Raw genomic sequence first — 27,651 nt, 5'->3', positions numbered from 1 at the left:
GAAAGAGAGGGAGAGGGAGAGAGATATTTCTTCCATGGCTTGGAAGCATAGCAGGTGGTCAAAAAGAATAGAGACCTCTACCAAGTCTCGTTAAAAGCAGCAAGGTGATGCGATCCATGATTTAAACAACAAAATCAATACAAGCAACCAATATGAATTAAGCAATTACAGTTGTGAAAATTAGCACACATTAGAAGCTCAAATATTGTGAATAATAACAGATAATATCAGGGAAGATTGAAATAATTGCTGACTGAGTGCAGGAAGAAAAAGACAAAATCATCTTTATCATAAATAATAATTATAACCAAGGGAAAGGATATTCTACCAAATGGGACATTAAAGACAGGAATTAAAAGAACCCCAGATAAATAAAATCAAAGTAAAGAAATAGGTAAAAATTACTTTCAAACTTAATTTAATATGGAAGATAGCACTGATTATCCAATATACATAGAATGTGGTAACTTTAAAAAGTGCAACACTTAAACACAACTAACATTAAAACCCAAGAGTCAAAAAAAAGTTTCCAGAAATAAAGAAAAGACAATTCGCTATAACTGAAAAGCAAGTGGTCCCATCATGTACGAAAAAGCACTCAACTTCACACATAATAAGTAACATGCAAATTAAGCAATTCTGAAATGCCACGCCATACCTATCAATTTGGTAGGTGTTTGCTGAGCAACTTTTGTTCAGCAATATACCCAGCTGGAAAGGCTAAAACGAAACAGGTACTCTGTTTCTGGTGGGAGCATGAAATGTGAAACTGCAGTGTTACAAATGTTCAATATCTAACTGAAATATTTTTTTGTACGTGACCCAATAGTACCCCTTCTAGAAATCTATCCTGAAGATACACTGCCACAAATATGTCATAAGTTAATACATGCCCCCAGTTATCACTGAAGCATTAACCAATAGACGACATGAAAATAATGGAGATTAGGGCATCCTGAAAATTAGACACACAGGTAAACAAATCAAGACAGTATTTGCGTGTACTGTTTTGCAATGATTTCCAAAAGGAAGAAGGCAAGCTGAAGACCAATGCATTTAGTAGATCTTTTCATAATACAAGAAAAAAAAAAGGAAATGAGGGTATGTTAGTCAAGAAGGATTACAGGAAACAGAAACAAGAAACTAACAATTATTAGCAATAGGAGCTGGGATAGTGGGAACTGAAGTGGAAAAAAAATGAAAACAAGGCATTTCTGTATGTTGTTGTGAACTATTTACATGCTTTATCTATTCCAAAAATAAATCAAATTAAAAAGATACTTAGACTGGCAAACAAACTGAATAATTCATGCTAACTGCATATCAAGTTTCTAATGTACTCGCTGAAAGAACAGAATTATTCCAAGTAATGTAACATTATATTTCTCTGTAAGACATATGCAATGGAACAAAAACAATTTACAAAGAGATAATAAACTTCGCTCAGAAGGCTTACTGTTAAGGTATTGACAGTGCAATTGGAATTAATTTTTGAATATCTCCAAATAAAACAAATAAGGAAATATTTAAATATTGTTTGGAAAAAAGGTTTTGGTGGCAGAGAAAAGACACGCAAATTTGCTAGTACTATTTATCAGAAGAGCCTAGAAACAGTAGTACCCCAGAAGACTCTGGAGTCCACACTTTGGCTGACTCCAAGTGGGAAAATTAAAAATTGAACTTGGAACTTCTTGCTGTGCCTGAGAGCAGAAAGCGGTCGAAATACCTGGGGAATTTCAATAAGATGCAGAAGCCAGCTTCCTGGCCAAATTTGACATAACTGAACATTTAAAAAATGACTATATTTGATTTTAAAATGTTGAATAAATAAAAAACATGTTGCTAATTAAAACAAAAGAGGGAAATACACACACATACACACACATTTGTCACCAGTCAAAATGACAGTTACACCAATCACTTAGTATAAAAATGATAAAAGAAAAATAATTCAGTTTTCTCTCTCTCTTTCCTTTTATATATTAGGATCACATGTTTATCCTCTGCTTTTTGTGGCAAAGTTCAATTCATAGGAGAATGCCAGTGAAGATAATGGAAAAATACCTACTTCAAATCCCTAATGAACTCAGGGGGTTTCAGAAAAGGCTGGATACTAAAACAATTGAAAATAATTAGTTATAGGTGTGAAAGAATCACCTTATAAATCTATTCAAAGTGATCTAAGAGTCACATCTTAACAGAATAGTCAAACTTAGAATCACTACTATTGATATGACTTGACAAGAAGAGCCTTCTGACAGGATACAAACTATAAACAACAGTATCTTTTCAAGTCCCTTTTGCCAAAACACAAAAATCAAACCTTCAGACCCAACTTATAGATTTGTTTTACATTTATAGCATCCCAAAAGGATTGTGGTGTTCTACAGGTTGGTTAGCTGTCCAAATCAAGATCTAAAGGAAGACAAGTTCTAAATCAGAATTAAAGAACTCTTTGTTCTGCAGTATGCTCTAAACATCAAGAATTAACATTTCCAGATGACTCTCTGCTGACGTTTGCTTATACAGTTCAATGATACATCCCAATGATGTGAAGAGTTGTCTAGCTTTCTCTTTGAGAACAACAAAATAGTAGACTGTACAGTTTCGCAAACCATAGTTGCAGTAGTGGCAGAGCCCATCCTAAAACCCAACCACTTATTATAAACCATCTCTGAAAGTGAAAAACTGACCCTGAAGTTGAGTCTCCTTAGGATACCAGGTACATTTCAGTTACCTTTTTTTCTAATTTTTTGAAATTAAGTGTCAAATAGATGTTTAATTTTAATTTGGCCCTATTATTGGGCATACTTCTTAATCACAGAATCAGCATGTTGAAGACCTTATTAAAACATTAATTAGTGTTTTCTCATAAACAAGGCATCTTTGCGCATGATTAATAGTAAGATCAGCTAGAATTTGATACCTGAAGAGTTAGAGAGAAAGAAAATTCCAAGGTGAGCATAAACTGCAATCTATTATCTCATCGGGAATTTTGGAGGACTTATAAACTAGTAAAACAGATTATAAAACCTGCCTTTTCAATCAAGAGAAGTGAATATTCATTAGAAAAAAAACAAAGCTAGCAATAGAAATCACTGAAAAATTATAAATTATAGACTATACCTAAGTGTTTAACTAATCTTCAACTCTTCATAATAGTTAGTGTGCACATTTTGTTTTTGTTCATTTTAAAATTTTATTAAGCTTCCAAGTGCAAGAATTTATTTTTATTATAAGAACAAAACATATTTGTCTTGATTTATGGGACAATTAAAGATTTTAATCCTACTCATTTACTTTTAATTGATGTATTTATCATGTCTTCTTAGTACTTCTTATTTTGCTAAGCATTTCCACAAATTATTTAATCTCCAATTCACTACATTGGTATACTATTATCAGCATCCACATCTTGGGTGAGTAAAGTGCATTTCAAGTTTTTTAAGTAGATGTTCATAGTTACATAGCAAATGAATGTTAAACTGACCCTTCACCTGAGAGCTTTCTGATTTCAGTGACTACACAGAATTTTAGATGCATCATATTGCCACTGAGCTGCAAGAAAACCTCTGAGGTGGGAGAATATATTAACTAGAAAAGGACAAACAGAATTTGCACGAGTGCAAGCACTTGGCAGACGCTATTCCAATTTTTCTGGCTTAACTGAAGCCATTTGAAATCACAAGTACACATACAATTAAAAAAGGGGTGGGAGGATATCTGCAGTGACTTTGTCAGCATCTTAACTTGTAACTCTGTCCCTTCACAGCAGAATCCACTAAATGTGTCTGGGCATTTGACCCTTCTTCAGATCACGAGACCGCTCATTCTCATGGGGGAAACCCACGTCTGCATGTCAGCAGTTTATTGATAGAAGAACAGTGAATCTATCTTTCTACTAACTTTGCTTAGACAATGGCATTCTAGTTCTGCAGGAATGGTTTCTTTCCTATTCCACAGTGGTTTCATTCTTAACTAATATTTCATTTTCCCACATGTGACTCGTGACCCCTGACCCTCAGACTCCCTGCAACTGAATCTTCCCTTTCAGCTGCTGGGTCTTCCCTATGTTGCTCATTTGTTTGAATTCTTAAATGACAAAATCCTAATATGTTCTTTTTTATTTATGGCTCAGACTTGGACAAGATGCATCCTTGTCCCGTGTCTTAATTTGTTTTTAATTTCAGGTTAATAGGAGAGTACCCGCAATTTGGTTACACTGTTTGCATTTGTAAGGTAAAGTCTGAGTTGTACTTGTTTCCTTAACCCAAGAAGGGTGCCATATATCTTTGAATTGTTCTCTTTGGGTAGGAACTTGCCAAATTTCCACCTTTCTGCCTCCTGACCTATGCGTCATCCTCATGGATTTTCCACATCTGCTTTAAATTCTGACTTTTAATTTTCTCTCATGAATGCTCTTATGGCTAGTAGTAATAGGAAGGTTTCTCCATATATAACACAGTTTATTAATCCCTTCATCTATTGATGTGCACTTATATTGCTTTCACATCTTTCGTGATTGTAAATTGTGCTGCTTATAAACATTCAAGTTCAGGTGCCATTTTTATAAAATGACCTTTTTTCCTTGGGGTATATACTCACAGTGGGTTGCTTGATCAAATGGTAAGTCTGCTTTAGGTTCTTTGAGTATCTCCCTACGAGTTTCCATAGACATTGCACAATGGAATCTCGTGCAATTGCTATGGAAAATCATAGGGAGATACTCAACTGTGGGTAAGAGTTTCTTTCTCTCTGCATCCACACCAGCATCTGTTGTTTTGCAGCATTTTTATACAAACCAGTCTCATTGGAGTTAGGTGATACCTCATTGTGGGTTTGATTTGCATTCCACTAATGATTAGAGATGTTGAGTATTTTTTCATGAGTTTGTTGGTTATTAGTATATCCTCATTTGAAAAGTTTCCGTTTATGTTTTTTGTCCACTTTGTAATGGACTTGTTTGGTTATTTCTTGCTGATTTGCTTAAGTTCCTTGCAGATTCTGGTTATCAGTCCTTATCAGATGTATAGCAGGGCAACATTTTTTACCAGTCTGTGTTGTCTGTTTGCTCTTTTGATTATTTTCTTTGCTGTGCTGAAGCGTCTTAATTCCAGTCAGTCCCATTTATTTATTTTTGTTGTTACTGTGATCGCTTTTGGAGTCTTCTTCATGAATTCTTTGCCTAGGCTGATATTTTCTTCTGAGATTCTTACAGTTGTCTTTCTTAGTTTAGGCCTTTTATCCATCATGAGTTAATTTTTGTGAATGCTGAGAGGTGCATATCCTGTTTCAGTCTTTTACATGTGGCTATCCAGTTTTCCCAGCATCATTTATTGAACAGGGTTCTTTTCCCCAGTGTATACTTTTATCTGTTTCATCAAAACTCAGGTGAGACTATGAGAACGATTTCATCTCTGGGTTCTCTGTTCTGATCCATAGAACTATGTCTCTGTTTCTGTGTTAGTACCATACTGTTTTGTTATTATAGCTGTGTAGCATTGCTTGAAGTCTGGGAAGGTGATTCCTCCTGCTTTGCTCTTATTACATAAGGTTGTATTGGCTATTTGAGATCTTTCTGGTTCCATATGAATCATTGAACTATTTTTTTTTCTAGATATGCAAAAAACAGCATTGGTAACTTAATGGGGCTTGCATTGAATTTGTAAATTACTTTAGGTAGTATAGCCATTTTAACAATGTTGATTCCGCTGATCCATGAGCATGATATGTTGTTTCATCTGTTTATATCCTCTGTAATTTATTTCCTCAATGTTTCATAATTCCCCTTATAGAGGTCTTTCACCTCCTTTGGTAAGTATATTCCGGTATTTTATTTTCTTTGTTGCTACTGCAAAAGGTTTTGCATCTTTGATCTGATTCCAACCTTGACTGTTATTGGTCTATATGAAGGCTATTGATTTGAATCCTTGGTGTTTTGTAGATATAAGATCATAACATCAGCAAAGAGCAACAGTTTCAATCTCTTCTTTGCCTATTTGGACCCCTTTGATTTCCTTCTCTTGCCTAATTGCTCTGGCAAGAATTTCCAGCCCTATCTTGAATAAAAGTGATGAAAGTGGGCAACCTTATCTGGTTCTAATTCTAAGTGGGAATGCTTTCAATTTTTTCCCATTCAGTATGATGTTGCCTATAGGTTTGTTATATATTGCCTTATAATTTGGAGGAATGTCCCATTTATACCAATTTTGTTGAACATTCTTATCATGAAAGGGTGCTGAATTTTGTTAAATCCTTTTTCTGCTTTGATTAAAAGGGTGGAAATGAAGACCATTCTAAGTGAAATATCACAAGAATGAAGAATCAAATACATGTACTCAGTACCACAGTGGACCTGATAAATAAGGGCATACTTAAGGGCACATATGGAAATAAACCTCATTGAAAATCAAGCTTGGAGGCTCAGAGCCCATAGCACAGTGGTTATGGCGCCAGCCACATACACCCAGGCTGGCAGGTTCAAACCCAGCCCAGGCCTGCTGAACAACAATGACAACTGTAACAACAGCAACAACAAAAAAAAATAGCCGGCTGTTGTGGTGGGTGCTTATAGTCCCAAATACTTAGGAGGCTGAGGCAAGAGAATTGCTTAAGCCCAAGAGTTTAAGGTTGCTGTAAGCTGTTATGCCACAGCACTCTTCTGAGGGTGAAGCCGTAGTGAGACTCTGTCTTCAAAGAAAAAAAAAAAGTTAAGAAAAAGAAAATCAAACTTGGAGTGAGGGACGAGGGGATGGGTAAATTCACCCCTATTGGATATGGTGCACACTATCTGGGTGGAGGGCACACTTATAATCTTGACTCAATTTGTGCAAAAACAAGGTATGAAAGCAAAATACATGTATGAATACAAAGTATGAATACAAAATACCACTTAATATTCTGAAATTAATAAAACATCATTGATGACCTGAAATAAAAGGCATTTTCTTGATTGTTCAGAATGAGGGGGGAAAAAATGGAGCATAATATAAGACAGCATGAATGGCTCAGAGCTCAGAAAGACCTGGGTTAAATTTTTCACTTCTGCCATTGACTCACTATATAACTGAGAAAGCCATGTGGAAATGGTCTCTTTCTCCTCTTTTGTGTTTATTCTACGCATTTACAGTCACCGGGTCCTGTCTATTTTTTCCCCTAATTTCTGTCAAATTCAACTTCAATTCATCCTCTTTCACTTCTTTAGTCCAGATCCTTCTAATTGTCTATCTGTATTATCTAGAGACTTCAGTGTCCCTTTTTGCCTCAAGTTTTGCTCCTTTAAAATCCATTCTTTTCACTACTTTCACGACCTGGTCTTTACATATGTCATTTTCTGACTAAAATGCCCTTCCTCTTCCCCTGGGAACTAGCTTCTACACATTTCTCAAAAACTCAATTTAGACATTACCATCTCTGGGAATCGTTAGATGGCCCCTTTCATGATTCGCTATTTTCATACACACACATGCTCACCAACTCTCTAGGTTAATTGGACCTCTTTCCCATATAATTACATATAACCACAGAAAATGTACTTATCATGCTGAGTTGTTATCATTCATATATGAGTTTACCCTTGAAGATTTGGATATATTATTTATTTGTTTCTCTAGTTTCTAGTACTTAGAACATATTAAGGGCCTCAAAACTTTCCTAGCATAGTGCCTGGAAAGTAATAAGTTTTCTCCCCCCATGGGATGAGTAGGAGGGCAAATTGAGAATGTTCCTGTATGTCTAACATTATGTAATGGTGACAATGATATTCTTGTGACCGTGACTGTTTCATTATTTGTTATTGTATCTTTAAAATAAATTAATGTGAGCATTAAGCCAGAGCTCTTAATGTCCTATGAAAAAAAAATAATAAAAATAAAAAAAAAAAGTAAAAAAAAAAAAATAATAAGTTTTCTCCCCTTCCCCAACCCATACAAGCATTGGAGATCTGCTGCTTCTCTCAGGAGCAACCAAGAACTCACAATAAATGGAACTCTATTTTATCTTTCAACAACATGTACTTTTTCTATCATTCTTTTTCTTTTACTCTCAACTATGAGCATTTACTATTACAGCTTCCACTTACTATTTTATTACTTCTGAAGATATATGTTAAGGAAGAAAAGTAGGATACTTGTGATGAGTCAATTTTATTAAATTCTGCTCCAATAAGTTGTTAGTGAACTGATCATTCATTTGTCCATTTATTTGTTTAAGATACATTTAGTAGGCATTCACTTTGTGTCTGGACCTCTTTTAAGGAAGGATGAGTACAAATTTTGGAAAATACCATCTTTCAAGCTCATAGTCTAATAAAACATATTATAAATTCTCGTTCTCTATCCCCAGTCATCTTACAGAGAAGATACTTCTCTTCATCAGTATGCCATTTTTGTGTCAGAGTGCTTGCCATATAGTATATGTTCAATAAATGTGTTAAATAAATAAAATGTGAGTAAATAAATAAAATGTATAAATAAATAAATGTCCTAGTTTATCCATCAAAATTCAATCCCAGGAGTTGAAACTTATTCACAAAGTTGTGGGATTTTTTTTTTTTTTAATATTCTATCTTTCCTCACTACTTGGCCAAGTTCACATTGATCTTTGAGTTATTATTAGATAAAGCACTCGTCTGCCTTTTCACCACTCCTGTACCTAAAGGCATCACCTCACATTAGTGGACGTTGAACATGACACAATGTCAAATGGGTTTCAATAATAAAATTATGAATGCCTCTGGAATGAACTCTAACTTGACCTTGTAGCAGATGCATGCATGTTGCACATGTCTTCTTCCAAAATTCCCAGGCATAATTACTTAGCTTTTCACATTGCTAATAGGAGAGAGATTTAGAGAAAAATAAATCACAAAGTCAGTCCTTCCTTTTTTTCCTTTCTTCCTTCCCCCCTTCCTTTCTCTCTCCTTTTTTACTGAACCAGGGCCTTGCTCTATTGTTTGGCATAGAGTGCAGTGGCATCATTATAGCTGACTGTAACCTGAAACTCCTGGGCTCAAGTCATCCTTCTGCCTCAGCCTCCAGAGTAACTGGAACTATAAACATACACAACCACACCTGGATAAATTTTACAATATTATTGCAGAGGTGGAGGGCTTGCTATGTTGCCCAGCCTGTCTTGAACTTCTTGCCTCAAGTGATTTTTCCACATCAGCTTTTTAAAGTGCCGGGATAATATGGGTGAGCCAGCACACCTAACCTAAAATCCTTTATTTTTCAACTTTATTTTCTCAACCCTCTGTTAAACCTTGTGCCTGAGGAGTGACAGACATTATTGCTCCTCACTGCATTGTCTATGGAAAATGCTTCTCCTTTATGCCCGGTGAGGATGCTGATGGGAATAATACTAAGAATGGAACTCCTTAGCAGCCTCAACCTCTTCATTTCAAAGTTCTTAACTAAAGGATGTTCTTTAATCTGGAAAAATAATTATAATGCAATAACCTTTAAGTCTTATTTTTTTTTAATTGGCTTAGGAAATTTAAAACAAACTTAAAAGATGAATTTTTATTTTCTAGGAGAAAGGTCATGAGGAGCATCATTTTCTTTGTGTCATACAGATTACTTCTGAGCGACTGCACTGCTTAATTGAATACAAAGTCCTTTGAGAATAGGAGAAATTACATACAGAAAGTATAATTCCACATAAAGATGTGGAGAAGTAATATTCTTTAGTTACCTGTTTCTGTTACAACAGAGTTAGCAGTTTAACAGCACACATTTATGATCTCACCCTTTCCACAAGTTACGCATCTGGGCACATTTTATCTCAGTCCTCTACTCAGGATCTTACAAGGTTTTAATCAAGGTATTAGTAGGGGTGTAACTTGCTTGAGGTTCAGAGTTCTCTTTAACACCCGCAATCCGTTGATAGGATTCAGTTTCTTCTTTCTGCTACATAAGAATTCCCCACAACATGGCATCTTCAAAGGCTCAAAGTCAATGATTAGGGTCCTTTATTATTTCTCAAAAACACTTTCATCTTCGTTACATAATGTATTCTACCACAAGTAAGATATGCCCATCATTTTTATAACTCCCACACACTCCAGGAGAGGGCATTATATAGGGAGACTACACTAGGAGGCAGGAATCTTGCAGCCTGTCTTATAATTTTGCCTACTGAGCTATATTTTTGTCCAAATTTTAATAGTTCAGAGGGCTTGGTTCAATGCTTCCCAAAGCAGACAGATTTATATTTTGGATTGACACAACTCATTAACTAACTCAAGCTTAGAGACATTGGTTTCTTGCATACATGTGCACTTTATTTTTGTACAGAACTCTTTGAAGAGATAACACTAGAGCTTTTAGGCATAAAACTTAGAGGTTAGGAAGCTGAAAGTGTTTACTAAACAAGTGAGACCATGCTTTTATTTGATTGGCTTGAAAAAATTGTGGGATTGAATTGTATCTTGACTTACACATTCATTGTTCTAACTATGTTGCCATACTTTTAATACTACTTGTATCATATCTCCAGGACCTTTTATTACTTTAATGATTGGTTAATTGTTAAGATTAATTTTAAGTAGATTTGATGGATATACAAATTATGATCATGAAAAAACATTTTGCTCTCAGTTGCAAAGGGTAATGTGTTTTATTTACTTTTCATTTAACTTTTAAGAAGTATTAGAGAAATGTTTCATTTCAAAGATGATTTGTTTGTATGTTCTGAAGTTTTTGAATATCTTGTCTAATCTTCCCTAGTATCTAAACCACCTTTCAAGTTATTATCTATCTTTTAGTAAATTACTCTTAACTCTTCTTTCGGTACCTAATCTATTGACTAGGTTGGTTTCAAAAAAGTTAACCATTTCTCTCTGGACTGGCATTATCTCTCTTTTTTGGATCTTTCTAGGCAGTAGGGTCTTGCCAATAAGACTGACTTTTTGGGTATTTATCTCACAAAAAAAATGCCATGAAATATCTGAAAAGGTATTCAAAAGCAAGGCATGAACAGCTCTCACCTATCTGTAAGAGTATTTTTTCTCTCTCTCTCTTTTAATATATATATATATATATCAAGGGTTGGACAATTAAGTTAGTAAAAATGCTTTGAAATTTGGACTAGGTGCTGGCATGGGTGCACAGCTTCCCAAAGGAAATACCTTGAAGATGACTGTACTGATTGTAGCAATGAGGTATGTAGACCATTTTCAAGGATAAGTTCATGAACTTAATTCATTGATCTTGTATATCTATGTCTATGTACATATATGCACATACATCTATATATACAATATATTTATAAACATATGTGCATATATAAGTATGTGTGTATGTATATATATACATACACGGGTACACAAGTAGTTATTCCTTGATGGTGAAATGACATAAAGCAGATTATCATAATCACTATGGATATTTTTTGATCGAAGTATTGAAGGGTTCCTCTTTCTGTTAGATTACTATGATTTTATACCACTTTTGCTATTTCTTGTAAACAAAGAAAGCCTACTTGAGAATGAATTCAACCCAGTGGAAAAGTGACCAGATAAAAATTCAGCTATAGATACAAATATATATTTCTATAAATATGTAGTTATGAATGTAGAGTTGGAGATTGATGGATAGTTAGACAAATAGATAACAGAGATATAGAGGTAGTTAGCAACAACATCACATTAGAGAAAGTGATCTTCCTACATAATTTTTGAGAATGTAGATTTAGTTTTGTTTATTCCTATTCCAAAATATACCCATGTAATCTATAGACACGTAAGCCAAAAAAATACTTCTGCTTAAAGTAGTTTTGATTCCATTTGTGACATTTGCAACCAAGACATTCCTAATTAATACAATAATCACAACATATATGGCACAAAAATCTAATGAAATAGGAAAATGAATACATAGAAAAGTGCAACTGATGTGACCAACACAATTGGAGGTTTGCTCCTGAAGGAGCTTTGTACACTGGGTAGTTAAAGGTAAAGAAGCAAGCACAATGAGAGCCCCGTGTACGCAGATTTGTTCAAGTTGCTTAGACAAGTTCTGTAATTCTGGATTATAAAGAAATTCTGAGAAGCTTGATTTTAAGATATTAAAACAATAAATAGAAATAACTATCTTGCACAAACAATGAATTATGGGAACTCTATAATGTGTGCAAGAGGACAGTGTAATAAAATCTGAGCCGAATCCTCCGCAACACCAACTAAAGTTATTAAGAACAAAGTAATGAAATGTTTTACCAGTTAGAAAGACCACATCATTCTGAGTGCTGACTGTCTTCTCTTAGCCTCCCCAAATCTACTGTTCACTCTTCTCCATCTTGTTGTAAATGCTTGGAGCCTGAGCCTGAAGATCCTCTTTACTTGATTTCCTTGATCTCTGGCTTTTTCTGATGTTCAGCCAATAAAAGTTACTAGAATGACTTCCAGACAGTAGTAAGACAAAACCATGAAATTAATTCTCTGTGACCCTGCTAAACAATGATGGCTTAGCCATTTTCATCTATGAAGGCAAAGACATTCGTTCGGCAGCCCTCTCCATACATCCACTGTTGTGGGGTTCAAGTAGTCATTCCCTCCACTTCTCCTTCCAGGCCCATGTGTAGTAATGGCTCTCCACTACTAGTTATCCAGAAAATTCTCTATTTTTCTAAATATTGCTAAATAACTTGGATTATGTGTGCTGTTTTTTGACTACTCAACTCAGTATCTCAATTTTTTTTTATTTGTCTTTTATAATACAGCCCATAATTTTCAGATATTCTATAAAGTATATGAATTGCTTTTAAAATCAGAAAACAAAAAATGTTTTAGGAAAAATGTTTTAAATATCTGGCAAACATTTGTAGAAACTTGTATTTCACAGTAGAGAATAATAATGTCTGAGGGAGAGGAATTAATGCAAATGTATGTCGACATTTATATACTGGGCAACACATTAGAAGTTTTGCATAAATTATCTCATTTATGCAAAAAGTAATTTTCTATGTATCTATTTTACATATGACATTAATTAGAATTTGCTATACATCTAGCAAGCAGTAACAGCAATTCAAGATTGAACCACATACATAGATAGATATAATCAGTTGGTAAATGATATGCATTGATAAAGAGGATGATAAATTTATGGTATATGAAGTAAGGATATTTCTCTTCATGGGAGAGTATGCACGCTTCTTTTTACTTTTAAAATCGTGAAGCATTATAGAGCAGGTACTAAATATCATCTTTTTTAAATCTGGATACCACATGTCCAGCAAAGCATTGTATGAAGCAATTTAGCGCTGTGAATAAGTACAAGGAATTTGCTTTCAGACTGTGCCTGAATCTCAATTCTGTTCCTTGGACATTATCTAAACTTGGATAAATTTAAAATTTTTCTTCTGTAAATTATAGAAAATAAGAGTATTTCCCTCAGAGGATCTCTGGGATGATTAACTAAAATATACACATAAAGTCTAATACAGTGCCTACGAGGGAGTAAATTAATATTATTAATATAATACAAAGCTGTGGGATATTATTATTGATAATAGAGCTTTCTTTCTTCAAACTCCTGCTTATTGTACCTTATTGGCTATTAGAATTAAAAGTGTATACTTTATGTCAAAGCTCAATGAACATTTCAAAGTCCAAGTTAAACGTGGTTCTGTGAGTATTTATAAACCCAACCAGTATATTTTCTGTGTGTGTGAAGCAAGAAAGATCAAAATGGAAGGGCAAGACAAAGAAACAAAAAATTATAAACAAAAGCAATAGAATTTCTTTGTTTTTCTAAGACCAAATATCTTCCTGGCAGCTCCGCATTTTTGAAAAATAACATAGCAGTCATTATGGAGGTGAAATATTACAGGTGAAGTTTTTTCCCTTATAAGATGTCTGAGGCTTAGAAAGATGCCTTCGAGACATGTGGAAAGGAGAGAATGACCAGAAAAATCATTAACAACATAGTTTATGGGACCCTATGTAACAAGAACCTTCTTTCTATAGATCATCTTCTAATTGGTGCAAGTTAGTACCTGCCATAATAAATTGAGTAAAATTATCTTTTGGGTTCTGTGTTGGGATAAAATTTGGTATCCACTAATAGAAAATACATGACAATGGAAAACCCAGAACCCAGAACATCATTTATATTAAAGTTCTCAATTAGTACGTCTTAAATGACTTCAAACATGAGGTGAAGGAAAGAAGGAAATACTATCAGGAAATAACTACTCCATTTTTACCACCTTATTGAGGTGAATGATTTTAGACTTGGTCACTTGGCTTTATAAATATGCCATCATCTGTTCCCACTGGCTGTCTTTGGTTTGATGACAAACATTTTTCCTTCAGCTTTGTGAGGTATAATTGAGAAATAAAAGCAGTGTCTATTTAAGGGATGCCAAGTGACATTGTGATGTACATACACACAGTGAAATTACTGCCACAACAGAACTAATTAGCATATAATCACCTAACATAGTTTATTTTTAGAAATAGTCACATAACAAAATATCAAATCATTTTTAAAACTTTGCATTGATTGTGGCTAATCCTCTTTCATGTTGATTTTTATTCTCAACAGAGACTCAAATCACATGGAACATTCTTCTTAACACTCAGAGAGAAAATGTACCACAGCAAAAGCATCTCTATTTATGGTTGTTAACCATTTTTCTGTCTCCACACATACCTGTAGACGTGTGTACATTCACCAAGGATGGGATGTTTCTTTACTGGAAAGATAGAAGCATAATAAGGGGACAATGGAACCAAGGTGAGAACTTGTGAGTGGGGGTGAGGCCATGTGTCTTAATCTTCAGTCTATTTTAAATTTACTAAAAGATCCCTACATTTCAACCTTCCAACCAAGTTCAGAATAATTTACCTTATTTCCGAATCCTTGTTCCAGAATGCCCTAGAAACCGATGGCTATTGTTCTGAAGAAAAAGTTCTAAACACTTATGTTTATCTAGGTGTCCTCTCATGGCTCCTAAAGACCACAATTCTTCTCAAGATCTATCAGCTGTTCAAGTCTTAGTCTTGAACCATTGCTTGAAAAGTGGGAGAGGGATTGGAGAGGAAAAGAAGAGAATTATGTTAGCAACATTGCTCTAAATCGTCTAAAGTGATTGTATCTCTTAAGGAGAAAAAAGTTTTGACTTAAAATTTTAGCAGACAATTTCACTGATATATTAACACCCCCAAAGCAAAAACGTTGAAGATTGCAATGCATACTCTAAAAAAAAATAAAAAGAAGTTCAAATGGCAAATTTAGAAAAGAATGGGACCATTGATTTTTGTGGGAGTAAAGTTCCTATTCTGTGCTATTTGAAATTACATCTTTATTACAAACCTCACTACTGGATTCTCTGGGTGGAAAGAAAGGGTGTAATGACAGCGTGACTCCTGTCTGCATAGCAGCTGATGCTGGATTCTATTCAGAATTGTTTTATAATCTTAACACCTGGGATTACCAAAGCAGACGTCATCAGAAACTGCAAATAATCTCTTTTGATATTTAGCCCTTCCTCTTCTTCATGTGTTTAAAAAATACAAAGCACAGCATCAGCAGTTAGGTATAAGTTCCCAGAGCAATTCTTTCTCTGTCTCTTTCTTAAGCAGGTAAGTGAGAATTTCAATTCTTATAAAAACGGAATACAACTCCTCAATAAAAATAAAATTTTGATTTATAGAATTTTACTTCTGACTTTCAGTTTTATGGTATAAAAGAATGTACCTTTAATAAAATCATACTACTCTTTTAATACTTCTCTAAATTTCATTTAAATCAACCAACAAAACAAAACATAAACTTTATCTTAATGATTAATCTCTTATTTCAGCAAATCTAAACTTGTGCAATTATTTGAATGGTGATGGAGACTACACAACCCAATAGAGAGTTCAAAATCAAGGCATTTTAGCTACTCCACTTTGTATCACAAATCAGAATGATAGGGCTCTGGTCCTGGTGTTGCCTCCTAATAGTATGTGGAATTATATAAGGGAGTTAACCTCCCCATATGACAAACTTGTAACTGACTATAGGGCAACTGAACTAGAGAATTTCTAGGATACTTTCACTGTGTACTACCCAAATTAAAAATGCCTAATTGTTCACTATTACTCCTATACAATTTTTACTGCCCACAAATCCTACAAAAATTTAATGAGAATGTTAATTATATTTTTTGAGTAATTTTACATCACATAGGTTTATTCATTTTACAAATGGGTTCATCAACTTTTGTTCATTATAATTTTGAAAGTAAATATGACAAGAATCAAATTTAGGTTTTAGAATTAGCAAAACTTGATTGCAATTTTATCCTTCTTAGGTCTATGAAAGATAAAACAGTACATTAGGCTCTTGATTTTCTCAGAAACAAAACAGAAATAATCACTCCTTTGCAATGTTGTGATGAGAATTGACTCTAACTAAATGAAAAATGCTTCCCATGAACAGGTATTTCAGAAATGATAGTATTGCTAAGAACAATGATGATAATATCTTAGTATAATTAAGTCCCTTGGGATGTTTCTAATATGTCATTTATAAGAAATGCATGTATACAAAAAGACTTTGAAACATATCTAGTGGGAAAAGTGGAATTTACTGGACAAATAGCCTTTAAATAACTTTAATGATTATATATAAGGCCAATCATTCTACAGAGTATTTTTAGGCAACTATCAAAACTTTGAGGTGATAGAAGGTTAAAATTTTCCCTTCCCTCTGCTCATGTTGTCAGGAGACTCTTCATTGTACATTATTAATTTTGGAACAGGTGATACTATGACTAAAGATTTAGAAATTGTCACCTGCCCAGTGGAGTTAACAAGTGTGAGGCACAACTGAAGGAGTTTGGCAGGGGAGCTTCCCTGCCGGACAGAGGACAGGAGAATGAGATGTCAGCTTTGGCAGAAACTATGCACATTTAAAGCTGAAACTGACAGGACTTAAGTGAACAGCATGTCTTGGCTCAGCTGTCCAAAGAAATAACCTGTCAAACCCCTAGATTGAACTTATACAACTTCCATATGGCCACCAAAAGAACAAAAATATCCCCACACTGACAGAGTCAGAAAAGGGGGAAGATGTTCTCCCATCAGGCAAAAGTGTCCCTGAAAGCATCCCCCTCTAACTTCAACAAAGTGAATATTATAAAAGATCAGAACACACCCACAACCTCAGACATACCAAAGGGTGACATAGCAGTGACTCCAGAATTGAGAAGGCACACCCTATCACTGGGTGAGGTATGTTTTATTCATCATCTTTGATACTTGGGGAAAACTTAAGTGGTGTGGAAATATGACACAGAACGGGTAATACCATTGTGAGTTGTTACTCAGCTAAGATTTTACCTAGACGTAATTTAAATCTGTTTGACTCAGTATCCATGCTCTTCCAGAGACACCACACTGACCCTCAGCTACCGTGCTGTTTCTGCCTATCTCCTTTCTGCTGTCCACACACTGTTTCTAGTAACTGGTAGTTTCTACCTCAGCAAACTTTTGCTTCTGTCAAAATAAGTAAAAATGTTACTTCCATGAAGCCTTCCCACAGACTCCAGGAGAGAACTAATTCCTGCTACAATTTCAAAGCAACTTTTCTTAAACCTATGTTAAGAGATCCCACACAGGGTTGATGGCTATTATTCCCAATACCTGGAACAATAGCACATGGTCAATAAATATTGGTGGAAAATAAATTGCATTTTAATGATTTATTTGCAGCCTTTCTTTACTCCTAGACATTGATATCATTTAAAATATTGTATAAATAATTTTCTAAAGATACTAAACTGGTTACTATGAAATCTTGAGTCATTTTTATTATACCCCATTCCTGTTCTCAGATATTAAAAAGGACAAGACAATATAGTCCTAAAGTTGCATCTATCATTCAGTTTAAATCTTCTTCTTTCCATGACACAATCCTTGGCATGACTAAGGCCTCAAAGACTAAAAGAGATAAATACACATGTGGTGTGTCTACGCTCTTGCTTGATTCGCTACTTTACCATATTCTTACATTTTTATGTATGCCCATTCAAGGCTTGGCTTCAATATATAATGAAAAATAGAGATAAAGGGGTATACAAAAGACTTATTTCATTAGTGTAGTTGTAGTAAAATTTAATGCCCTAAAGAAGTATATATCTACTAGGTTGGCTTTTCCTCCATGACAAGCTTTGTGAGCTCCTTTGAGATGTTTTTGTGGATGTCTTTCTGTAACAGTCAATGGTGTCCTGCATTCTCTAGCTGACCACGGATAAACTCACTTTTTAGAAATTGTCTGGCAGCAAACCATGGCCTCTTAAAAAGAGGAGAGAGGCATGCAGACTTCCAATAACTGTCTCCAGGGAAACTGTCACTATTAATGTTCTCCCTCACACATCTATCTATTTACATGGTAAAGATAAGTGACACACATTTATCTATTATTTTTTCCACAATTCTAAGACTGAAAACCTTCCATTTAATCTCTTATAACAACTTCCTCTCTCCATTTATTTTTAACATTTAACAACTGGCATGTTGTGAAATACTCTATGGCTAGTTAAGTGAATAATCAAAAATAAAGATGTGAATGAATAAATGCATGAATTAAAGTACACAGTCTTTGTGTGAATGCAGAAACACAAATATTTGACATAATAACCCTCTCAATGGTGAATAACTGGATGATGAATTTGTACTGGGCACCAATATTCATACCATAGAGCTGACTCTGATGGAGGAGGGGTCATAATTATCTATTCTTAGTTCCCACAGAGGCAGGCTCAGATGAACAGAACATGCCATGTGTCTGTCCTCCAAGTGTATGGACTCCATCAAGACAGGACTCAGACAATACACAAAAGACTTGGATTCTATAAAAAAAAAAATTTAGTTGAATGCAGAACATGCTTAAGTCTTCTTGGGACTCCAGGATATCTCAGCTAACAAATATTAAATTATAATTTTATATTTTTTATTATTTGGTACTTATTCACTAAAATGATTAAAATGCATTGCTACCAAATATTTCTCATTAGCACATGGAACATTTTCTAAAAGTGATCATATTTTAGCCCCCCGAACAAGTCTCACATAATAGAAAGAAATTAAAATCATATCATGTATCTTCTCAGGCCACAGTGGAATAAAACTAGAAATCAGTTTCAAGAGAAGTACTCAATTCTACACAAAGTCATGGCAATTAAACAACCCACTTCAGAGTGATCCTTGGATCAAGGATACTAAAAGATTCCTTGCACTGAACAACAATAGGGACACATGTTTTCAAAATCTATGGGATATAGAAAAAGAAGTCCTAAGGGGAAAATTCATAGCCTTAAATGCTTTCATCAAAAAGACAGAAAGATAAGAAATTAACCACAAATGTCACATATCAAGGAACTAGAAAAAGAATACCAAACCAAACCCAAAGTAAGCAGAAGAAAAGAAATAACAAAGTTCAGAGCAAAAACAATGAAAAGGAAACAAACAATCAAAAATCACAAAGACTATAGTAAAAAAAAAAATCTGACAATAACAATAAAATGCCTCTGTCTTTGGATTCACAGCCAAATTCCATCAGACCTACAAAGAAAAACTTGTAATTATCCTGCAGATGCTATTGAATAGCATCATTTTATGTAGCCAATGCCAGGAAAGCATACACAAATGAAAACTACTGACCATGATCCTTTATGAACAGAGATTCAAAAATCCTCAACAAAATACTAGCAAATCAAATTTAACAACATGTCAGAAAGATAATTCATGATGACTGAGTGTGTTTTCATCCAGGGATGCAAGGTAGGTTGAACATATACAAATCAATACGCATAATTAACCACATAAACAGAAGTAAAAGCAAAGACCACAGCATCATCTCCATAGATACAGAAAAATACGTAAGATAAAATATACCACCCTTCCAAGATAAAAACCTTTAGCCAACAAGTCATAGAAGGAACATATCTCAAAATTAAAGACAGATACGTGACAAACCTAAAGGCAATATCACTCTGAATGGGGAAAAATGGAAAGCATTACCCTGAAGAACTACAATAAAACAAGCATTCAACATAGTATTCAAAATCTTAGCCAAAGCAATCAGGCAAGAAAAAGAATAAAAGACACCCAGATCACAAAAGAAGAGCTCAAACTGTCCCTCGTTAATAACAATTTGATCTTGCATTCATAAAACCCTAAAAATTCTGCTGAAAGACTTTTAAAATTTAAATAAATTTAGTAAAGTCTCAGGTTACAAAACCAACGTACATAAATCAGTAGTGTTTCTATATACAAATACCAGTCAAGGACAGAGTCAAATCAATGAGATATCATCTTACCCCTGTTAGAATGGCTATTATTAAAATGTCAAAAAGCAGTAGATACTATGTTGGATGCAGAGAGATAGAAATGCTTATATACTATGTTGATGGGACTACAAATTGGTATAACCTCTCTAGAAACAGTGTCGAGATTCCTCAAGGAAATTAATATAGACCTATCACTCAATCCAGTAATCCCACTGCTGGGTATTTCTACTCAGAAAAACAGAAGTCATCTTATCAAAAGTCACTTGTACCTTAATGTTTATTGCAGCACAATTCATAATTGCAAAGATTCAGAAACAATTGCAAAGATGCAGAAACAACCTGAGTGTCTATCAGTTCATAAGTGGATAAAGAAAAAGTGACACAGGGCGGCGCCTGTGGCTCAAGGCATAGGGCGCCGGTCCCATATGCCAGAGGTGGCGGGTTCAAACCCAGCCCTGGCCAAAAAAAAAAAAAAAAAAAGAAAAAGTGACACACGCATACCCCCTATGGAATACTGCTTAGCCACAAAAAAGAAATGAAATAATGTCTTTTTCAGCACATTGGATGGAACTAGAGTTCATTATCATGAAATATCACAGGAATGGAAAGTCAAACACTGCATATTCTCACTACTAAGTGTGAGCTAAACGGTGGATACACACAGACACAAAGAAATATAAAGACCATTGGATACCAATATGGAGTGTGATAAAATCTCACCTATTGTATACAATGAACACTATTGGGGCAACTAACACACAACCAAAACCTCTGACTTAAGAATTATGCAAAGTATCTATGAAACAAAAACTTGTGTACCTTTTAATATTTTGAAATTTAAAAATATCAAAATATTTCTCATTGTCAGCTTATGTTTTATTTAGAGGGTATAAAATTTGTTTTTCTGTAGAAAAACATGATAAGATTCAGGTTTTTCTACCTCCTTCTTAAGTAACAGTAATCCAAGGATCACTTTAAGTCACACAACAGTAACAGTATGTTCAGTCCACTTGAATTAGCTTTTTATAAAAAAATCCTTACACAGCCTAGGCCATCTTTAAACTGGAGTCCTGCAGTGAAAGAAGGGAATTATATATGTACATTTTTTTCTTATCTGTACTCTTCATCCATTTCCTATTGATTTAATTGGATACAATTTTGGCACAGAGGAGAAAAAGAAATAAGGAGGTCAGTGCTTATTTGGTTACTGGCTTCTGTAAGGCAAATGTTTCAAGCTGGTCATCTCCAGGGTGGGCATGGCTGTGTTTTCTCTGAGGCAGAGGTTCCCACTGGCTCCTGGAGAGGGACTGATGCAGCTTTTGGCTCCCTCCCTCCTTCAGTTACCTTAGTCAGAGTAGATGCAACTTTATTCTGGTAGTTTTTATTTCCTTCCTTTTAAGGGGGACTGAGCCCTGATCTTTAGCCTAATAACCACGTTCTGCTTGAGAGACCTGGAGAATCATGAGAATGGCATGTGAGTTGTGTATGTGCAGGAGATCAGAAAACTGGCCTCCAAGGGAGAATGTCTATGCGAGGTGTGGCAATACTAGGCCTTATAGTTATGATAAAGATTCTCTGGATTCCAAAGGTCTCTTGACACTAGAGCTAGAGGTCTTGCTTAAGGTCTGTGGTTTTGCCAAAACAAGTTGGAGACATTCTGACACTTTCCATGTTCCTCTTTTTTAGTGCTGATGTCTGATAAGTAACTTTTAACTGCTTTTTCTTGCCTTATGATAATAAATATGGACCCAAGGTTTAGTCAGGAGGGCCTTTTTTTCTATATACCTCATCTATTTGGAAGACTCCAAGAGGCCTCAAACTAATTTTTCTTAATTTCTTTTGAAAAGATACACATAGAAATGTGGCCTTAGAATTTCACATTTATTTTATCTTGGGCACATCTGTAATCCTAGCATTTTGTGAGGCCCAGGCAGGATGATTGCTTGAGTGACTTTGAGAACAGCCTGAACAGCATCATGAAATCTTGTCTCTACAAAAAATTTAAAAATTAGCCGAGTATGGTAGGTAGCACATGCCTGTAGTTGCTTAGGGAGGCTGAGGCAGGAGGATCACTTGAGGCCGAAGTTTCAGGTTGCAGTGAACTATGATGATGCCACTGCACTCTATCCCACGCAATTGAGTGAGACTCTGTCTCAAAATAATGTTTTTTAAAGTGTATAATATTGTATCATGGAGTGTTCTTGTAAACTTCGTTTTCAGTAGATGGTTACACAGTGAATGCAAGGTTCAAACTATAAACCTAAATTGAACTTTTAGATCTGAAAGTAAATGTAAGTTACAAATGTTCTATGTTTAGAAAGGTAGTTAGACATCCCCTGTGTTCTCTAATTTTAAGAAATACTGAGCCTTTGTCAGTTAATTCATTTAATTTAACTTAATTTGACTGGTAATGATGAGATGAATTGGAAGACACTACATGCTCTGACTCACCGATTACTCCATGTAGGTTGTTTCTTTGCTTCTCTGCTTTTTTTGAGAATTCAAAAGCTAGCCAATCATATGCAGCTGTGTGGCTTTTCACATGAGCAGAAATCTTAAAACTACTGAAAGAAAATTTGTCTTTTAACTCCTTTCATACAGTTTCAGTAAATGGAATTAGCCTATTTCATTACATGAAAATTCTCTGTGATCAGTAAAATAGCTACTCATGAATAAAACTGTAAACAATTAGATAAAGCAAGTTGCTGAAAATCTAAACTATTTATCTATTTGCACAGCCATTGGGAATGTTGCCAAAAGAAATAGTTTTGGGCACTCTTCTACTATCTCAAGGTTTATTTGTAAAAATATTCATCAATCCTCCACTCTTTAAATTATCATTTAAAAAAAATCCAAATATTTGTATGGAAAATGAAATAAGATAACCATAAAAAACTGGAATAGAAATTGAATGGAATTTTCCCTACCAGGTACCTCATGATACAGTAACAAATAAAATAGGAGAATTGGCAAAATAATAAACTAACAGAAAAATACACATTTAAAAGGTCCAAAATTATTAGATGACAAAGGTGTCATTATCAATCATTGAGAATTAAACAAATTATTTAGGATTACTTAATGAATAACAGTAGAACAACTAGCTATTCATTTGGAGAAGTACATATACACATGTACTTTTTAAAACATACAGAGTAGATCTATTTAAACAAATATCCTTAATATTTTACTTGACAGGCTCAGTGCCTGTAGCTCAGTGGTTAGGGTGCAGGCCACATGCACCAGGGCTGGTGGGTTTGAAACCAGCCAGGGCCTGCTAAAAAACATGACAACAATAACAACAAAAACAACAAAAACAATAGCTGGGCATTGTGGCAGGTGCCTGTAGTCCAAGCTATTTGGGAGGATATGGCAAGAGAATTGCTTGAGCCCAAGAGTTGGAGGTTGCTGTGAGCTGTGACACCATGGAACTCTACTGAGGGTGATGTACTGTGACTCTGTCTCAAAAAAAAAATATGTAGGGAGGCGGAGAAAGATGGCAGCCGAATAACAGCTTCCTTGCACCTGGGCACCGTGAGTCTGGGGATATAGGACACCAGGCATCTCTGGCTGGTGGGATCTGCCTATCATCACCCCTGAGAGGATACAGGGAGTCAGCGAGAGACTTCTGGACCCCAAGAGGAGGACTAAAACAGTGGAAAACCGGCAAGGGGTCGCGTGTGTTCAATCCGTCTAAACCCGCCCGCAACTGTAAGTTCAGTAGCAGTGAGACTGCAAACCAGAAAGGCCTTACCTGTGAACTGTTTTGGTGTCTTTGGACTTGGCACTCAGCTGAACTGCCTTGGGGAGAGCCTGAGCGGGAGTGTGGAGAACTTTGGCCTTTGTCTAGGGCCCCAGTCTGAGCCACTGAGCCAGACGGAGCTAATAGTGTTTGGCTCTGGGTCACAGGCAGCCATTGTGAGCGATCTACCCCGGCAAGCTCTGCCCTCAGGATCGCAGAGCTGGAATTGGGTGGGAGCTGGTAACCCAGCGACCAAGTAGCCTAAGGGCAGGGTCTGAGCCACCTTGCAGCCCTAACCCTCAGGGGCAGAGGGAGACCAGTTTTGGCACACAGGGTAAGTGGATAGCCACTTCAGCAATGATTCCAGAGACAAGCACTTCCCTGGGAAAGCATCTGCTAAGCAAGTGAACAAGTTCAAAGTGCCTTTTAAGTGGGCTGAAGAGAGATTTAGGGTGTCTACCCGCTGGGGTTTGAGAAAATAACAACCTCCAGTCATATCAGAACTGTGATTAACATCTCATACCCCAGAAGACCATGTGTTGCCCAGACAATATTCAATAACATATACATACTGCTTTGTGTTTGGTTGTGTTTTTTTTTTTCTTTTTTTTTTTTTGTTTTTTGTTTGGTTGTTTTTTTGTTTATTTTGATGTTGTTGATTGTTGTTTTGTTTTTTAAGTTCAACCTTTCCCATACAGATCCTTTTTCTTTCTCAATTTTTTTAGTTTAATTATAATTTCCCATTGCTGCCTATTTCAATAATTAGAACTTCATTTTTGTTAGTGTTTCTACCGCTATTATTTGGTTTTTCCAGCCAATTTTATCCCGTAAAGTTTTCTGTTTGCTTGTTTTGGTTTGATTTATAGCATTTTTGTCTTTCCTCTCTACTTGGTGGAGGTGGGGTACTGTCTCTGATCAGGTTAGCAAAGAGCTGCTGACCTCAAGGGAACCACCCAACTGGGCACCCCCAGAAGGTGGTTTTTTTTTTAAGGTTGTATCAAAGTACCCTACTGTACACCTATATTGCTCTGTCTCCCTCTTTCTGTGCCTCTCTTCTTTTTGTCAATATTCCTTTTACCCACCCCCTCTCCTTTATCTATTTTTCTTTTTATTTTCTTATCACTCGGTCCTCCTTTCTTTCATCCCTTTTTTGCTCTTCAACCTTCTCACCCTTCTGGTCCTGTAACTCTTAGTCCACAGGCACGAGAACTTAAAGAACAAGAGGAAGTGAAAGGAAAATTAGGGCAAGGAAACAGATAAAAGAAATCACTCATGAGGAAGAATCAGCAGAAAACTCCAGGCAACATGAAGAACCAGTCCAGAACAACCCCGCCAAGGGACCATGAGGTAGCTACTGCAGAGGATTCCACCTATACAGAAATGTTAGGAATGACAGAAAGGGAATTTAGAATACACATGTTGAAAACAATGAAAGAAATGATGGAAACAATGAAGGAAACTGCTTATAAAGTGGAAAATAACCAAAAGGAAATCCAAAAACAGAATCAAATCAGAGATGAACGATATGAAGAATATAAAAAGGATATAGCAGAGCTGAAGGAAATGAAACAGTCAATCAGGGAACTTAAAGATGCAATGGAAAGTATCAGCAACAGGTTAGACCATGCAGAAGAAAGAATTTCAGAGGTAGAAGACAAAGTTCTTGAGATAACACAGATAATAAAAGACGCAGAAAAGAAGAGAGAGAAAGCAGAACGTTCACTGTCAGAATTATGGGACTTTATGAAGCGTTCCAACATACGAGTTATAGGAATTCCAGAAGGGGAAGAAGAATGCCCCAGAGGAATGGAAGCCATACTAGAGAATATTATAAAAGAAAATTTCCCAAATATCACCAAAGATTCTGACACACTGCTTTCAGAGGACTATCGGACCCCAGGTCGCCTCAAATCTAACCGAGCTTCTCCAAGACACATTGTGATGAACCTGTCCAAAGTCAAGACAAAAGAAAAGATTCTGCAAGCTGCCAGGAGTAAGCGCCAGTTGACCTACAGGGGCAAATCCATCAGATTGACCGCAGACATCTCTAATGAAACTTTCCAAGCAAGAAGACAATGGTCATCTACCTTTAATCTACTTAAACAGAACAATTTCCAGCCCAGAATTCTGTACCCTGCTACGCTAAGCTTCAAAATTGACGGAGAAGTCAAATCATTTACAGATATACAAACATTGAGGAAATTTGCCACAACAAGACCAGCTCCACAGGAAATACTTCAACCTCTTCTGCACACTGACCACCACAATGGATCAGCAGCAAAGTAAGAACTCAGAAATTAAAGAACAGAACCTAAACTCCACACTGATGTAAAAGATAAAACTAAGCAATGGACTCTCACCAAATAAGACGAATAGAATACTACCACACTTATCAATTATCTCAATAAATGTTAATGGCTTGAATTCCCCACTGAAGAGACATAGATTGGTTGACTGGATTAAAAAACACAAGCCATCCATTTGCTGTCTGCAAGAAACACACCTGGCTTCAAAAGACAAATTAAAGCTCCGAGTCAAGGGTTGGAAGACAATTTTTCAGGCAAATGGAATTCAGAAGAAAAGAGGAGTTGCAATCTTATTTTCAGATACATGTGGATTTAAAGCAACTAAAGTCAAAAAAGACAAAGATGGTCACTTTATATTGGTCAAGGGAAAAATACAACAAGAAGACATTTCAATTCTAAATATCTATGCACCCAATTTAAATGCTCCCAGATTCTTGAAACAGACCTTACTCAGTCTGAGCAATATGATATCTGAAAATACCATAATAACAGGGGACCTTAACACTCCTCTTACAGAGCTGGACAGATCCTCTAAACAGAAATTAAACAAAGATATAAGAGATTTAAATGAGACCCTAGAACAACTGTGCTTGATAGACGCATATAGAACACTCCATCCCAAAGATAAAGAATATACATTCTTCTCATCACCCCATGGAACATTCTCCAAAATTGATCATATCCTGGGACACAAAACAAATATCAACAGAATCAAAAGAATTGAAATTTTACCTTGTATCTTCTCAGACCATAAGGCACTAAAGGGGGAACTCAACTCTAACAAAAATGCTGGACCCCACCCAAAGGCATGTAAACTAAACAATCTTCTGGTGAATAACAGATGGGTGAAGTAATAAATAAAATAGGAAATCATTAACTTCCTTGAGAATAACAACAATGAAGACACAAGCTACCAAAACCTGTGGGATACTGCAAAAGGAGTTTTGAGAGGAAAATTCATCGCTTTAGATGCCTACATTCGAAAAACAGAAAGAGAGCACATCAACAATCTCACAAGAGATCTTATGGAATTGGAAAAAGAAGAACAATCTAAGCCTAAACTCAGTAGAAGAAAAGAAATCTCCAAAATCAAATCAGAGATCAATGAAATTGAAAACAAAAGAATCATTCAGAAAATTAATGAAACAAGGAGTTGGTTTTTTGAAAAAATAAATAAAATAGATAAACCATTGGCCAGACTAACGAGGAATAGAAAAGTAATATCTCTAGTAACCTCAATCAGAAATGATAAAGGGGAAATAACAACTGATCCCACAGAGATACAAGAGATCATCTCTGAATACTACCAGAAACTCT

The 27,651-nt window shown here is 35.5% G+C and overlaps 1 protein-coding gene across 1 annotated transcript in view; it reads right to left on the bottom strand.

The window, feature by feature from the left end:
• LRRC4C (leucine rich repeat containing 4C) overlaps window positions 1-27,651 on the bottom strand; it is a 1,324,260-nt gene that overhangs the window by 368,576 nt on the left and 928,033 nt on the right. The window lies entirely within an intron of this gene.

The sequence above is a fragment of the Nycticebus coucang genome, chromosome 14 (assembly GCF_027406575.1).
Source record: "Nycticebus coucang isolate mNycCou1 chromosome 14, mNycCou1.pri, whole genome shotgun sequence".
Lineage (NCBI taxonomy): Eukaryota > Metazoa > Chordata > Mammalia > Primates > Lorisidae > Nycticebus > Nycticebus coucang.
The sequence above is the reverse complement of the archived record's forward strand: the minus strand, read 5'-3'. Positions and strand labels throughout refer to the sequence as shown.